At 40.5% G+C, this 14,178-nt stretch overlaps 1 long non-coding RNA gene across 2 annotated transcripts in view; it reads left to right on the top strand.

Moving 5' to 3' along the window:
- Positions 1–14,178, top strand: part of LOC121100714 — a 255,288-nt gene that overhangs the window by 144,046 nt on the left and 97,064 nt on the right. Inside the window, exon 4 of one of the 2 annotated variants that reach the window (XR_005832478.1) lies at positions 6,960–7,101. The exons of the other annotated variant lie outside the window; for it this stretch is intronic. This is a non-coding gene — a long non-coding RNA (uncharacterized LOC121100714). The remainder of the gene's footprint in view (positions 1–6,959; positions 7,102–14,178) is intronic. 2 annotated transcript variants of the gene reach the window in all.

Raw genomic sequence — 14,178 nt, 5'->3', positions numbered from 1 at the left:
CTGACCTGCACGCAAACCTCTTTTTAGGCATGTGCAAATGCATAGAAAAGTCTGGAGGCAATATAATCCAATAACAAACCAGACCGCCTCTGTCAGAGGGGTGCAGAGACTTGCTGACAGCCCCTCTCCTGGAGCCGCCCTGCCTTTGCCCAGAGCCCCCTGTTGGGGTGCCGAGAGCAGAGGCCACTCTGGGCAGGGAGATTCAGTCTGCCAACAGAAGTGGGGAGCTGGCGTGGGACCCTCCTGCCAAAACGGCTGGCAGGACACCCTGTCTTCTGTGATGGAGCTCTGCCCCGGGAGGAGCTGAGAGCAAAGCCGGCAAGGCCCAGAGCAGAAGAGGAAGGCACCCCTGCCGAGTGGTGAGCAGGGGTTTTATGGCCGCAGAGGCTGGGAGCCCAGTGAGTGCTGGAAGGGGCGAGGGGAAAGTGGAGGGAGGAGAGGAAACAGCCCATACAGACCCACCACTGTCTGTGTGTCAAATCCCAGCCCATCTGTACTCCTCAGGAAAGGATGGGGGGAGGGGGGAGTCTGGGTTGGAGTGTAGGTGCCTCAGAATATTTGGCCCTCCTTCTGTTTGGCTGTGTCAGTTCCAGCATGTTCACCTCAGACTGGCAGTTGACAGTGTCTTTTACAGGCACGCAAATCAAATATTCTATTGGGTCGATGCAGAGCAGTCATTAAGTGGCCCGCCTCAGGGAATTGGATGCGTCCCTGTCATCAGGCTGGTGCTTTCCTGTCAGGCAGGCACAAGTCTGGCCACAAAGGCACGGTTATTTCATGACCCAGACGCCACTGCAGGGAGTGGAGGTGCCCTTGGAAACCCCGGCCTTTGCTCTGCGTAGATCAGCATTTGGCCTTAACTGAATTACGTAAATACTCATTTTTTAAAAATGTCACGATGAGGCAGTTGCTTAAGCACAATACATATATTTTTTTTGTGGCTCGCTCTCCCCTGTAGTTAAGGGGTCCCGGCAAGGCAGCCCCCAGATCCTTTGCAATCTTGGGAGTACCCGGAATGGGAAAAGTGTCTGAAGAGCAGGCGGGAGTCCCCTCACTTTGACAGGCCTGTGGGATCCCTCTAGGGCTTAATTACTGTGGTGCTGGTTTCCTCTGTCGGCCAGAAGCTGAGGTGGGGACAGACACGCCGTCTGAAGGTGAGCCTTCCACTATGGCCCCCGTTAAACGGGGAGGTGGCTGGTCCCTGGACCCCAGGAAGACCCAGGGAGCCTCCCCTAAACCCGGCGTGGTGGGCCACTGAGGCTGCCCATCTGCCACGCTGCCTTGGTTTTCACAGAATTAGTCCAAGTGCTGCTGTTCATTCCTAATTATCTGCTCCGGCCCGGCTGGCTGACGTGTTTATTCTGTGCCTGCCAGACTGGTGGAGATGGGTCTTTCATAAAGAATCACACTCCTTTCAAGTTTAGTTTTCTTTTTGCCCATCATTTGTTTTTGCAAACATTTCGGGATTAATTGAACACTCTTTCCCCTTCCAACCAAAACACATGCTCGCCTTCCCTGTGCAATATGGCAATCTTGGCATTTGAATATGTGCACTCTTTCATTTCTGAGGCCCCAGTGCTGACAAAAGATTGGTCTCAAGTAACCCCAGGCTGCTGTGGGGGAAAGAATGGTGCTTCATTTCAGATTAGCCTCTTCAGTTTCTGTCTCTGAAAAGCTCATTTTCTATAAATCTAGGTTTGGCTATCTTGAGGCTCACCTCAAGCATGCGACTGCATATCTTTTGCTCATCTTTTTAATTATAACTATGGGTTTGGAAGCTTCATAGAACATGTCATGTTTTGAGTAAGTGAAGAAGGGAAAAGAGTCAGCTCTGGGCATCTTTAAAAGGTGTCAAGTAAAAATTGCTCTTCTCTAACAATTTTGCTTTTGAGACTCCACTGGAAAAAGGAGCTAGGAATTGGAATGAATTGTCTTCTTTATTTCAACTATGGCACGCCCCATTAAAAAAATGAGACAAAAACAAAAAACCATTAACTCCATTATCATCCTCTTCCTCCTTCTAGTGTTGCTTAATCCTGGCTGCTCAGGAAAATCACCTGGGGTGCTGACAATTTTACACATGTGTGGCGATCTAAATCATAGCCTCCCAGACATGGCTACATTCTAATCCCCAGGGGCTGTTACCTTCCCTGTGATTAAAGTAAGGGTCTTGAGGTGTGGAGACTGTCCTGAATTATCCAGGTGGGCCCTATGTGGAATCCTGAGTGTCTTTCAAAGTGGAAAAGGAGGCAGAGGAAGAGATTAAGAGGGAGTTGTAACTATGGAAGGAAAGAACAGAGATGCAGTGTTGCTGGTTTTGAAGAGGAACAAAGGATTCGCCTCTAAGAGCAGGAAAAGGCAAGAAAACAGATTTTCCTTGAAGTCTGTAGAAAGGAATAGAGCTCTGCTGACAGCTTGATTTTTAGCCCGATGAGACCCATGTCAGACTTCTGACCTACAGAATTGTGAGATAAATTTGTGTTGTTTCAAGCCATTAAGTTTATGGTCATTTGTTACAGCAGCAAGAGAAAACTAATGCATCATGTAAATTCACTCTGGCCTTATCAAATCTCAATTTGGAGAGGTGAGGGCATCAGTGAGTCTCCAAAGCTCTGCAGGTGATTTTCACGTGCAGTAGGATCCATTGCCCATGAGCTGCATGTCTCCATGTCCTTACCTTTCCTTGCTCCTTGGTCTCCTGCAGTCTGGCCACTGCTCCCACCACTCAGCTGAAACTCTTCTTACACACCAGCCACTTCCTGTTGACAAAGCCAGTGGACGCTACTCTCCCCTTACTTTATTCATCATCTGGTTAAGGAGCTGCTGAACCGGTCCCCTACGTCAGCTTCCCTGACACCACTCCTCCGTTTGCCCTTTTACCTCTCTGGTCTTCCTTGTTATTCTCTTTGGCTACTGCTTTTCTTCAGCTCAGTCCTTAAGTGTTGATGCTATGAGGGTTCTGTCCTAAGGTCTCATCACTTCTCACTCTCTGTGTTGTTCCAGGGGTGTTTCCTTTATTACTCTGGCTTTTATAATGATGAATACTTAACCTAAATCTTTTGCCTAAATCTCATTTTTTACTTTCAGAACCATATATTCAACAATCTAAACTCAATATGTCCAACATCAAACTCATTTCCCCCACTCATTCCTTTTCTCTGTGTATGACATTGTTATCCATGCAGACACTTAAGCCAAAAACCTGGGAACCATCCTTTCTCCTCCTACTCCCTCACCCTCTCCTTCCCTAAGTCTAATTAATCACATCTCTCGATCCACTCAGTATCGTCCTGGCTCAGGCTCCTTTCATGTCTCCCCGATTATCACAATGGCCAAGGCCATCTCTCAAAAATGAAAATGTCATAACTCTACAAAAAACATTTTAACATCTTCCTCATCCTTAGGAATGAACTCTGAGCCTTTCACTCGTCTTGAAGACACAGTATCACCTTGCTCCTGTTTTCCTGTCTGACATCATCTCTTCACATTCTTGGCCTCTTTATACCTGCCCACCATCTCATCAACTCTGTGCCCCAAGCATTTGGACCTGCTTCAGTTGTATAAATTTATCATGCTTCCTCTCATCCCAGACTTTGCACATGTTCATCTTTCTGCCTTAAACATACTCTNTCCCCCCTCCAGGACTAGCTAAATCTTCCCCATGAATCAGCTTCAGCTTACTTGTTACCATGGACTTTTTTGTCATTTTGGGCTGCATTCAGTCTTTCTTTAGCAACTTCATTGCTTTCTGGATAATTAGCCCTTTTCTTCCTTTGTGTATCCTTGGTTAGATGGTAAAATGAAGTATCTGCTCCTATCACAGAACCTAAAGGAAGTTAGCTCTTTCTCTCATGGTCCCAGTATAATCAGATAGATGAGCTGGGACCTAAGCTGGTTGATCAGCTGCTTTCTTCCAGGAATTTGAGTCTTGTATAAATAGTGCCAGATGAAAGAATTCAGAGTTCCTCCATGCTCCTGGCAGGGCTCTGATGGGACTGTTCTGGCTCAGAGACGCTGCCTGGGTTCCAATTTCCCAACTCTTCAAAACTGCCTTAATTTGTCTCCATAGGTCTATTTTTCTAGCTGCTCCATTGACTCTGCTTGTATTTAATAAACGTTCACTGAATTTCTTTATTTTAAAGTTAAAGTTGGTTTCTTTGTTGCTGTTGTTTTTTTAATCTATAAAGTCTTTTGTGGCTCCTTAACCCTCCTATGGGCTTATCCTTTTTATAGTAGTTAGTACAATGTATTAAAATATCACTTTATTTTTCTGTTTGTCCTGTCAGACCATAAACTTCTTGAGAGCAGGAACAATACCTTGTTCATTAATTATACATCCAGAACCAAGCACAGTGGCTTATATATAATAAGCACTTAATAAGCAATTGAGGAATATGTGAGTGCAATTCATTCTTTGATATGAACAGAATAAATGTGGAAAAGACTCATCATCTATTGATTTCAGTGTTTCCTAAATAGGCTATTGCCACCTTTTATTTTATCACCAGAAAGTTTAATTAAGGCTTCCTCTGCCAGGTGGTAAAAACATGCAGGTAGTTGTGCACAATCTACACAATGAAAGCCCAAACCAAACAGAATCAAAACCAAACTAAAAATACCAAAACAAGGACTCCCCTTCTGGGTAGATGGAGAAGACATACTTTTTTCTGTCCTACCCTAAGGACAACAAAAAATACTGGGAGAACATCACTAATCATTAGGGAAATGCAAATCAAAATCACAAGATATCACATCACACCTGTTAGAATGGCTATCATCAAGAAGATGGGAAATAACAAGTGTTGGCAAGGATATAGTGAAACTGGAACTCTTACACACTGTTGGTGGGATTGCAAATGGGTGTAGTCAACTACGGAAAACAGTGTGGAGGTTCCTCAAAAAGTTGAAGGTACTGTACTCCCATAATCTGTACTCCCATAATCCTTGCCGCCAAGACACTGAAACAAACTAAGTGTCCATTAATGGATGAATGAATAAAGAAACTGTGAGATACACATACACACACACTCACGGAATACCAGTCAACCATAAAAAGAAGGAAATCCTGCCATTTGCAACAACTTGGATGGACCTTGAGGGCATTACCTAAGCGAAATAAGTCAGAGAAAGACAGATACTGTATTATCTCATTTACATGTGGAATCTAAAAAAACCCAAACTCCTAGAAACAGAGATCAGATGTGTGGTTGCCAGGGGTGGTGGGGGACAAGAGGGAGCTGGGGGCTGAGGAAATGGGAAGGTGGCCAAAATGTACAAACTTTCTTATAAGATAAATAAGTTGTGGGGATGTACTTTACATGATGAATACAGTTAACCATACTGTATTGTAAAATTGAAAGTTGCTAAGAGAACAGATCTTAAAAGTTCTGATCACAAGGAAAAAAATTGTGAACATGTGAGGTGATGGATGTTAACTTCTTGTGGTGATCACTTCATAATGTCCACATATATCAAATCATTACATTGCATACTTTAAAATTACACAATGCTATATGTCAATTATATACCAACAAAACTGGAAAAAACATAAAAATGTAACAGTATACATTAAAAATAATGTGTAATGAGTCATTAAGGAAATGCAAAACCATAATGCAACACCACAACATAGCCATCAGAATGGCCAAAATGAAAAAGTGTTGATGAGGATGTGGAGGTATTAGAATTAGTATTAGAATTCTAATACATTCTCATACATTGCTGGTGGGAATGTAAATTGCTACAATCATTACAATGGGCAGTTTTTACTAAAACTAATCATATACATATATTAGGACTCTAAATAAATGGAGGGTTGTACCATGTTTGTGGATGGTTCTCCTCAAACATAAGGATGTCAGTTCTCCTCAAACTGATACACAGATTTCACACAATGTCTATCAAAAGTCTAGAAAAATATTTTTGGTAGATATAGACAAAATTATTCTAAAATTAATATGGAAAGGAAAAGAAGTTAGAATAGCTAAAACAATTTTTGAAAAGTATAAAGTGGGAGGAATCAGTCTACATGATTGTAAGATTTATATAACTATGGTAACAGAGATCATGTGGTATTGGTGGAAAGATAGACCCACAGATCGTAGACCCACAGGATAGAGAACTCATAAGTAGACTCACATAAATATGCCCAACTGACTTTGATGAAGTTTCAGTAGTAATTTAATGAAATAAATAAAGCCTTTCCAACAATGGCATTGGATCTTGGCTATTCGGAGGCAAAAAAGAAAAAAAAAAGTCTTATCCCAAGTTCCAAACGTTAATATAAAACTTATCTAAAGACATAGATAAATTAAAATGAAAGAGATAGAGAAAGGTACATCATGTAAACAATAACAAAAAGAACTGGAGGGGCTTTATGAATATCAGACAAGGCAGACTTGAGAATAAGGATTATTACCAGCAGTCAAGGGTCATTATGTAATGACAGAAGTATCAATTCACCAAGAAGAAATAATTCTGAATGTGTGTTTAGGTCTTGTTGTAGATTGACAAAGTAACCGGTTGGTCCTTATTATTATCCTTAACAGCTTTGGCATTGTTGGCAGAGTCTAAAAGAATGAGTCTATCAGAAATGAGAAGTCACATTTATTGCATTCCGTGTTAGCTTCCAAAATGAACTCCTCGTTGTTTTTCAGTCGATGAAACATCTCTTGGAATCATGTTTTTTTTCTGCCATCATATAGGGTAGGAATCTTGAGGAAATATGACAAATGGCTTCTGACAGGCTGGCTTGTGATTTCTGACTCTAAAAGGTATGAGTGAAGCTGTAAGTCAGGACTGCAGTGAGTGATCATAAATGACCTCACACTTATTGCCCTCAGTCCCAGTATACAGCATGCTTTCTGCCTTCTGACTTAAGACAACAACAACAACAACAAAACACCTCTAGAAACCAAAGCAATGACCTTAGAAATTCTCTAAACTCCCTGCCTCCACAGCCCCCTCCTTCTTGGCAGCAGATGGCCTTGATGGGTCAGGTGGTCACCTGATATGGTGCTGGGAGGAATTTCCTACGTTTCCTTCCTTCATGGGATGGAGAGGCATGACCTGATTCTGATTCCTTCTGTATTTCCTCACAAGGTAAGTGAGAGGTTACAGGCCAGTCTATTGACTGGCTTTTGACCCATCTGCCTAATGTGTCTTCTTTTTATTTTATTTTTTTCCAAATGTGTCTTTAAATCACAGAATAGAATGTATGGAGGAAAATCAGTAATGAAAAAGATATTGGTAGGTTGCTGTAATAGAATGAAACCTTAAGATGAAATTACCAGGAATAAAGATCAAGTCCAATATTAATGTGTAAGAGATTAGTTTCATTGTAGTGAGCACATAGGAGGCCAGTGTAAGGAAACCCTCAGGAAACTGGCAGCAAGGTCGTTATCTGAGAGCGAAGCTAGTAAAAATCAACTTTAAATGGACAAGGATAAAGAGCACATGTGTACCCACACATACACACAAACCTACAGACTGGCCTTACTCATGACAATCAATGCAACAAGCCCAAAGTTTGTGCAAACAATAGCATGTTGAAAGATTGATGCCATGTGACCAAAGGAGTTTATTACATAAATACAAGGCTGTTTCAGTATTTGTGTATTTATTAATGTATTTCACATTAATTGATATAAATAGAAAAAGCATATGATTATTTATTTTTATGAGTGTTGTAGAGGTTTTTGAGAAAATTGAACACCCATTCTCCATTTTTTAAAAAAGAGTTTTGACAAAATGAGGATCAATTGCTATTCTATTATGCAAAACCCAGCATTATGCACAACAGAGTGGAAGCATTCCTATTGAAATCGGGAACAAGGAAAGGACACACTCTCACTTGTATGATTTTTCATGGTTTGGTGGTATTCTTCAGCACAATTAGAGAAGAGAAAGAAATGAGTAGTTTAAAAGTTGAAATAGAGGACATGAAATTACAGTTATTATAGTTATTAGCAGATAGCATGACTATTTGCCTCAAAAATCCAAGGGAGAGTACATTGAAATGCTGGTACTATCAGGGAATTCGGAACAAAGATAACTGAACAACACTCACATATGGAAACCAAGTGCTTTCACATGTGCAAACTATAATCGATTGGAACAAGAGACCCCAACAGCAAATACAAAATACACAAAATAATTATGAATAAACTTAACAAGAAATGTTCAAGATGTATAGAAAGAAAACTTTCAGTGCTAGTGAAGATCACAGTAGGACACTGGAGCAAATGAACCATATATTGAATGAATAGATAGGGAATTTTATCACCATTAAGGTATTGATTCTCCTTAAGATATGCTAAAATTATAATGTACTTTTAATAAAATACAAACTGGAGTTTTTTGAAACTAGGTAGGCTAATTCTAAAATTTATGTGGAAAAACAAACAATCCAGGAAAGCTAGGAAAGTTCTAAAAAGGAAAAATAAGGAGAGGAGACTGTCTTCTACCAGATATGGAAACATGATGTTCAAAACAGTGTGACACTGAAACTTAAATAGACTAATGGAAAAAAACCAGAAAGTCTTAGAAATAGACCCTCACATGTGGAGAAGTTTACTGTGTGATAAACGTGGCTTTTCAAAAGAGTAGGCGGGCTGGTCGTTAGCCCTCTGCTCCGTTCTTAGCCTTCCCTGCTCTCATGTGTTACAAAGGTGCTGGCTGGAACCCACTGCCCAACATTTCCAGACTCCCTCATCATCTTCCTTTGGTTCAGTTCTGTGAATGGGTGACACTGGTCGGGATTAGAGGCAAGTGAAGGAAGGGACCATGTTTATGCTTCCAATGCTGCTTCTGGCTGCGGTTAATACCATCGACGGCAGGCAATTTGGGCTTCACCAGTATAAGAGAGAGTGGTAGTGGTTTCAGCAGCATCATTAAAGTTGAAGTTTCTGGGTCCCTGCTCAGGGTTTGCATTGAGATTGTAAGAACAGAAACGATTGTGCGACTAGCAGTTCACCAGTGAGCATCAACTGGTAGTTTCCAGCCCACGGCCCTGGGTTTCGAGGTCACAGAGTAGTACACCTTTTCCCTTTTGCTCCTTTAGCCTGTCTGGTGTCTTTGTCACTAATTCATTGCATTAAGTTTCCCTCTAGAGTGCTTTCAGATTTTCCGGCAAGACACCAATGATATAAAGAGAAAATAATGCATATTCAATAAATGATATTAGTGAAAATAGATAGCCTCTGAAAAAAATAATGATCAAAAAGATTTGGTTCCCTCCCTAACACCTTATATCAAAATACATTTTAGATGAATCAAAAATTTGAATGTAAAAGAAATAAGCCATAAACATGCAGAAAAAAGCATGGTGGTTGTGAAAAATAACAATCTCAGAGGTAAGGTCTTTTTAAGATGTTCCAGGTAAGAAATATTTGAACAATTTAATTCCATAAAAGATGTGGACATGCAATAAAAAAAAAAAATTCCCAGCACAAAGGAAATCAACAAACAGAAAAAAATAATTACAGTGGATATCCATAGACAAACTCCAAAACCTGTGAAAATTCAAAAAAGGTCAGGACAGAAAGTTTGCAGAAAGGATATATGAATGATTCTTAACAAGTCAGAATTTAGTAGTAAAACTGTCTGGTCCTGGATTTTTCTTTTCTGGGAGGTTTTTAATTACTGATCAGTCTCTTTACTCATTATTTTGTGTTGAGATTTTCTATTTCTTCATGATTCACTTTGAGTAGGTTGTGTGTATCCAAGAATTTATCCATTTCCTCCAGGTTGTCCAATGTGTTGGCATGTAACTGTTCATAGTGGTCTCCAATGATCCCTATTATTTCTCTGGTGTAAATTGTAATGTCTTCACTTTCATTTCTGATTTTTTTAATTTGAGGCTTTTCATTTTTTTTCTTAGTTATTCTAGCTAAGATTTGTCAATTTTGTTTTGGAAGATGCTGGATGTGTCTATTACATGTGATGGTGACGGGATCGTGAATATCTGCATCTGTCTAAACTCCTCAAATTGTACACATTACATATGTGCAGGCCTTTGTATATCAATCAGACTTCAGTAAAGCTGTTAAAAAATACTGTCTCCCTCATAATAAGTAAATGCACATTAACACCACAGTAGATACCATTTCCACCTATTAGATTGGCAAAAAAAAAAAAAAAAAAAAAAAAAGATTGGTAACTCACTTTGTTGGTTTTAAAATATGGCCACAAATTCTTTGATATTCCTCTTCTTCAAGAGAGAGAACTTAATTTTCCTCACTCCGAGGAAAGCCTGGTGTCAGTCGGACTTAATCACTCACTTGTAATGAGCAAAACGCACATTACCCAATGGTTTGTGACTTCTGAGACTAGGTCATGAAAGACATGGCAGTTTCCTGCTTGCTCTCTCTCTTGGTTCCCTTGCTCCTGGTAAAGCCAACTGGTATGTCGTGAAGACACTGAAGGAGCCCTTGAGTGGAGAAGTAGACATGGCAGAAACTGAGTGTCCTGCCAACCAACAGTCAGCAAGGAGCCGAGGCTTTCTGTCCATAGTCATTGAGTGAGATTTTTTGGAATTGGATGGCCCAGCCCCATTAAGCCTTGGGATGATTGCAGCCTTGGCCAACAGTGTCGTGAGAATCAGCGAGGCAGAACCACTAGGCTGTGCACCTCTTAAATTTCTGTCTCACCGAGATCATGAAACAATACATGTTGTTTTAAGCTATTAGGTATTATGGTAATTTGTTACATAGCAATTGATGACTAATGAACTCACTGACACCGCTCCACAGTGAGTGTATGGGAATAGGCATCCTCATGAAATGCTGATAGGAATAAAAATTCTATCAATGCTATGGGGACATATAAGGCAATATTAATTATAGTAAAAATGTAATTTCAGATCTAGAAATAAATCCAGAGAGGTACTTGCACAGGTGTGAAATGTTAAACATTTATTATTTAGTAAATAAATTTATATTTTAAGATTTTAATACATTTAATAAAAGTCCCATTTATTGCAGCATTGTTCATGATGGCAAAGACTGGAATCTAAATGTATGTTGTTATTGGGACTATTTGAACATGATATATCCATGTGACAGAATTCTCTGCAGCTGTTTAAAGGAATAATGTGATTCTGTAAGAAGGAAAAAAATACATATGGCATCTTACCATTCATGTAATATGAAAGAAGATAATGTATAGATTTTCTTTGAATGGCTACACAAGAGACTGATAACAGTGGAGATGGGGATCAGGAATGGGAGAGAACTTTTCACTATATGCCTTTTTAAAAAATATCTTTTGAAAAGAAATATCTTACCATGTGCATGCATTGCCTATTCAAATTATTAAATAATTGGAAAACTAAAATAGATGAATGGTCATCCATTTAAGAGAGTTTCCAAATGTGTAGCTGATGAAGGACTGAAGAATCTTCTGTTACCATCATGATAGTGGGAGAATATCTTCAAGCCTGGAATCTAACTTCAGAAAATTATAACCTAAGCCATTGTGTTTTCTTCTGTTTAGAGAAAGAATTAGATTTATAGGAGGTGAATAGTCTGCTTAGAGTCTAGATAAAGAGAAATTGGAGAACAAGGATTTGTCATGTTTACCCAGACCAAGGGAGAAAAGCAGTATTTAGTTGACATGCATACTTAAGTACTAGGGAGGAATATTTTATATGCGTCCAGTACATTCAGTTCCTTTGGTTTAGATTCTGTGCTCAATTGAGCAAACTTTTAATTACTAATTAGGCTTCCCTAGGTTTTTACAAGAGATCCCTTTCATATTAGACACAAGTACTGTCGTCACTATAGCACTGTAGACCTCACCAGAAATTTTAAAACAGCATTTTAGGTTATATATCAATCTTTCAGGAGTTAGATTTGTCTGAATCAGGCCCAAGAGCCTGAATGGCCATGACTGCTCTGAAACGGCGAAGTTTGAGAAGCAACGTCTACCTAGGTGCCATCTTCCTCTGAGGCCAGTAGTCAGCCCATCTGTCTTTTAGACACATGAGTCTCCTTTTTTTTTTTTTTTAAGATTTTATTTTTAGAGTAACCTCTACATCCAACGTGGGTCTCGAACTCACAACCCCGAGATCAAGAGTCCCATGCTCCCCTGACTGAGCCAGCCAGGAGCCCCAGATGAGTGTTCTTTTTTGAAATGTAGTAGGCATATACAAAACAAAAAGGAGCATGCCAACAACAGCTCATATAAAAAATCCCTAGGGTACCTGGGTGGCTTAGTTGGTTAAGTGCCCAACTCTTGATTTTGGCTTAGGTTGTGATCTTGAGGTCGTGGGATTGAGCCCGGTGTTGGGCTCTGTGCTTGAGATTTTCTCCTTCTCCCTCTGCACTTCCCGTTCATGCTCAATCTCTCTCTCTCTCAAATAAACAAATCTTTTAAAAAGAGAAAAATCCTTGTGTGATCTGACTGTATGACCCAGCAAAGAAAAGAAGGCTGAAGAAGAGCTCAGTTCCACAGTTGTCATAGGCATCGGATAATGAGAAATCGTCAGTTCATGGGATTCTTTGTTAATCCATTTGGAAAATCTTTCACCTTTATAATTTGAGAGGAATATGACCTAAGAGCCTTGCAAGTTCCCAGAATTTCTGATACCACAATAGAATATCATTTGCCCTATACCACACACACATAATAAGAGTCAAATTGAGATTTGAATATTGGAGTATCATTTAGGCTCACTCACAGGCTAAGTGATTTAAATGACTTAAATGTCATACCAGCCTGGCAGCATCAATCCAGATTTTTTTTTTTTGGCCACAACCAAAGGACTTGGCACCTGGAATCTGAGTCAGCCCAGCCCAACCAACCCTTAGCATGTCATGATTTAACTGTTGTTCTTTCAAACGCAAAGCTCCATGATATGTTGTAATTTATCATTTTGATGAAACACATGCTTCAAGGCTGACATGTGGGAGTGAGTCCCCAGGCTGGCAAGAAAATACCTACATCTCAAAGAGACTCTGAGGTTCTAGGCGTGTGGAGTACACAGTAATTCTTGTGATGTATCCCAGTTTTTTCCATGACAAAAAGTAGTTAATGCTTCTGGTAATGAGCAAAAAGGTGGAGGTTCCTATCCTCAGTATGAAGTTTCAGATAAATTAGAGTGGCAGGTTAAATTCCGTGGTGACGTGGGTCCATAGTATGAGATTGTTTCACTGAATGTTCTATAGTTTTGGCAATCTGCCACAGAGGTGGATGGGGAAATATTCAGAAAGAACAAGAATATTTTGTCCTCATGCAGCCGTATTCCACAGTCTCCCTTGATCTTTTTCTCTAAAAAATTTGAGCAACACTGGTTGTGAGGAAGGAGAAAGGATCCCTAATAAAATGCTACCATTCAGGTAAGAAGTGTGGGGAGGAAATTACACAGCGTCTCATGATATGTGGCTTCCCTGCAGGTCTGTGCAGGCAATGGGAGAATCTGGCTCCTTGTGACTTGATGTTCCAAGGTGGTGTGCCACAGTATAGGCACCAAGTCCAAGACTTTTCTGTCTTTCTCTTCAAGGAACAGGTCTCCTCCTGTCAGCGCTAGGCCTGAGGGACTGTTTCAGTATCAGCGGTTTTTCCCTGGATACCAAAGGCAGTTCAGGTTTAAATATTGAAAATATAAGCAGATTTTCAATGGATGACTCCAGCCCCCACATTTCCCTCATATAAAAGTTCTTAACGCCCTGTCTCTGGACCAGCAACATCTGCATCACTGGGGAACTTGTTGGAAATGCAAATTTCCAATCCTCCCCACCCTCTCCCTTCCAGATGTACTGAATCACAAATTCAGGGGACAGGAGGAGGTCTTAGCAATCAGTGTTTTCACAAGTGCTGCCAGTGATACTGACAAGGGCTTGAGGTGAGGATCATTGGTATAAGAAGGGCAGCACCCGGAAGAGTGATTTGGGTTTAGTGGTTGGTTTATGTCCTCCCTGTCCTGTCCAGGCTCCTTCTCACCAGAGAGGAGAGTGCTCATGGAAACCCAACAGTGACCCACACCATCCTGCTTTGCATCCAGAATCTACTGGGTTTTCTGGGATTTCTGGGAACACGGAACAGTAAGTAGAAAATGCCGTTAGAAGTTTGCTGCTTGGCTCCCTGTGGCCTGGCTAAGGTTTAAGTGGCACCCAGGTTTTTTCACAAGTGGAGAATGGAGATGTCAGCACCCCCATGACAAGTCAGGAGTGGTGATTC

Source organism: Ursus maritimus, unplaced genomic scaffold (genome assembly GCF_017311325.1).
Source record: "Ursus maritimus isolate PB19 unplaced genomic scaffold, ASM1731132v1 scaffold_5, whole genome shotgun sequence".
Lineage (NCBI taxonomy): Eukaryota > Metazoa > Chordata > Mammalia > Carnivora > Ursidae > Ursus > Ursus maritimus.
This window is presented reverse-complemented; position numbering and strand designations above follow the sequence as displayed.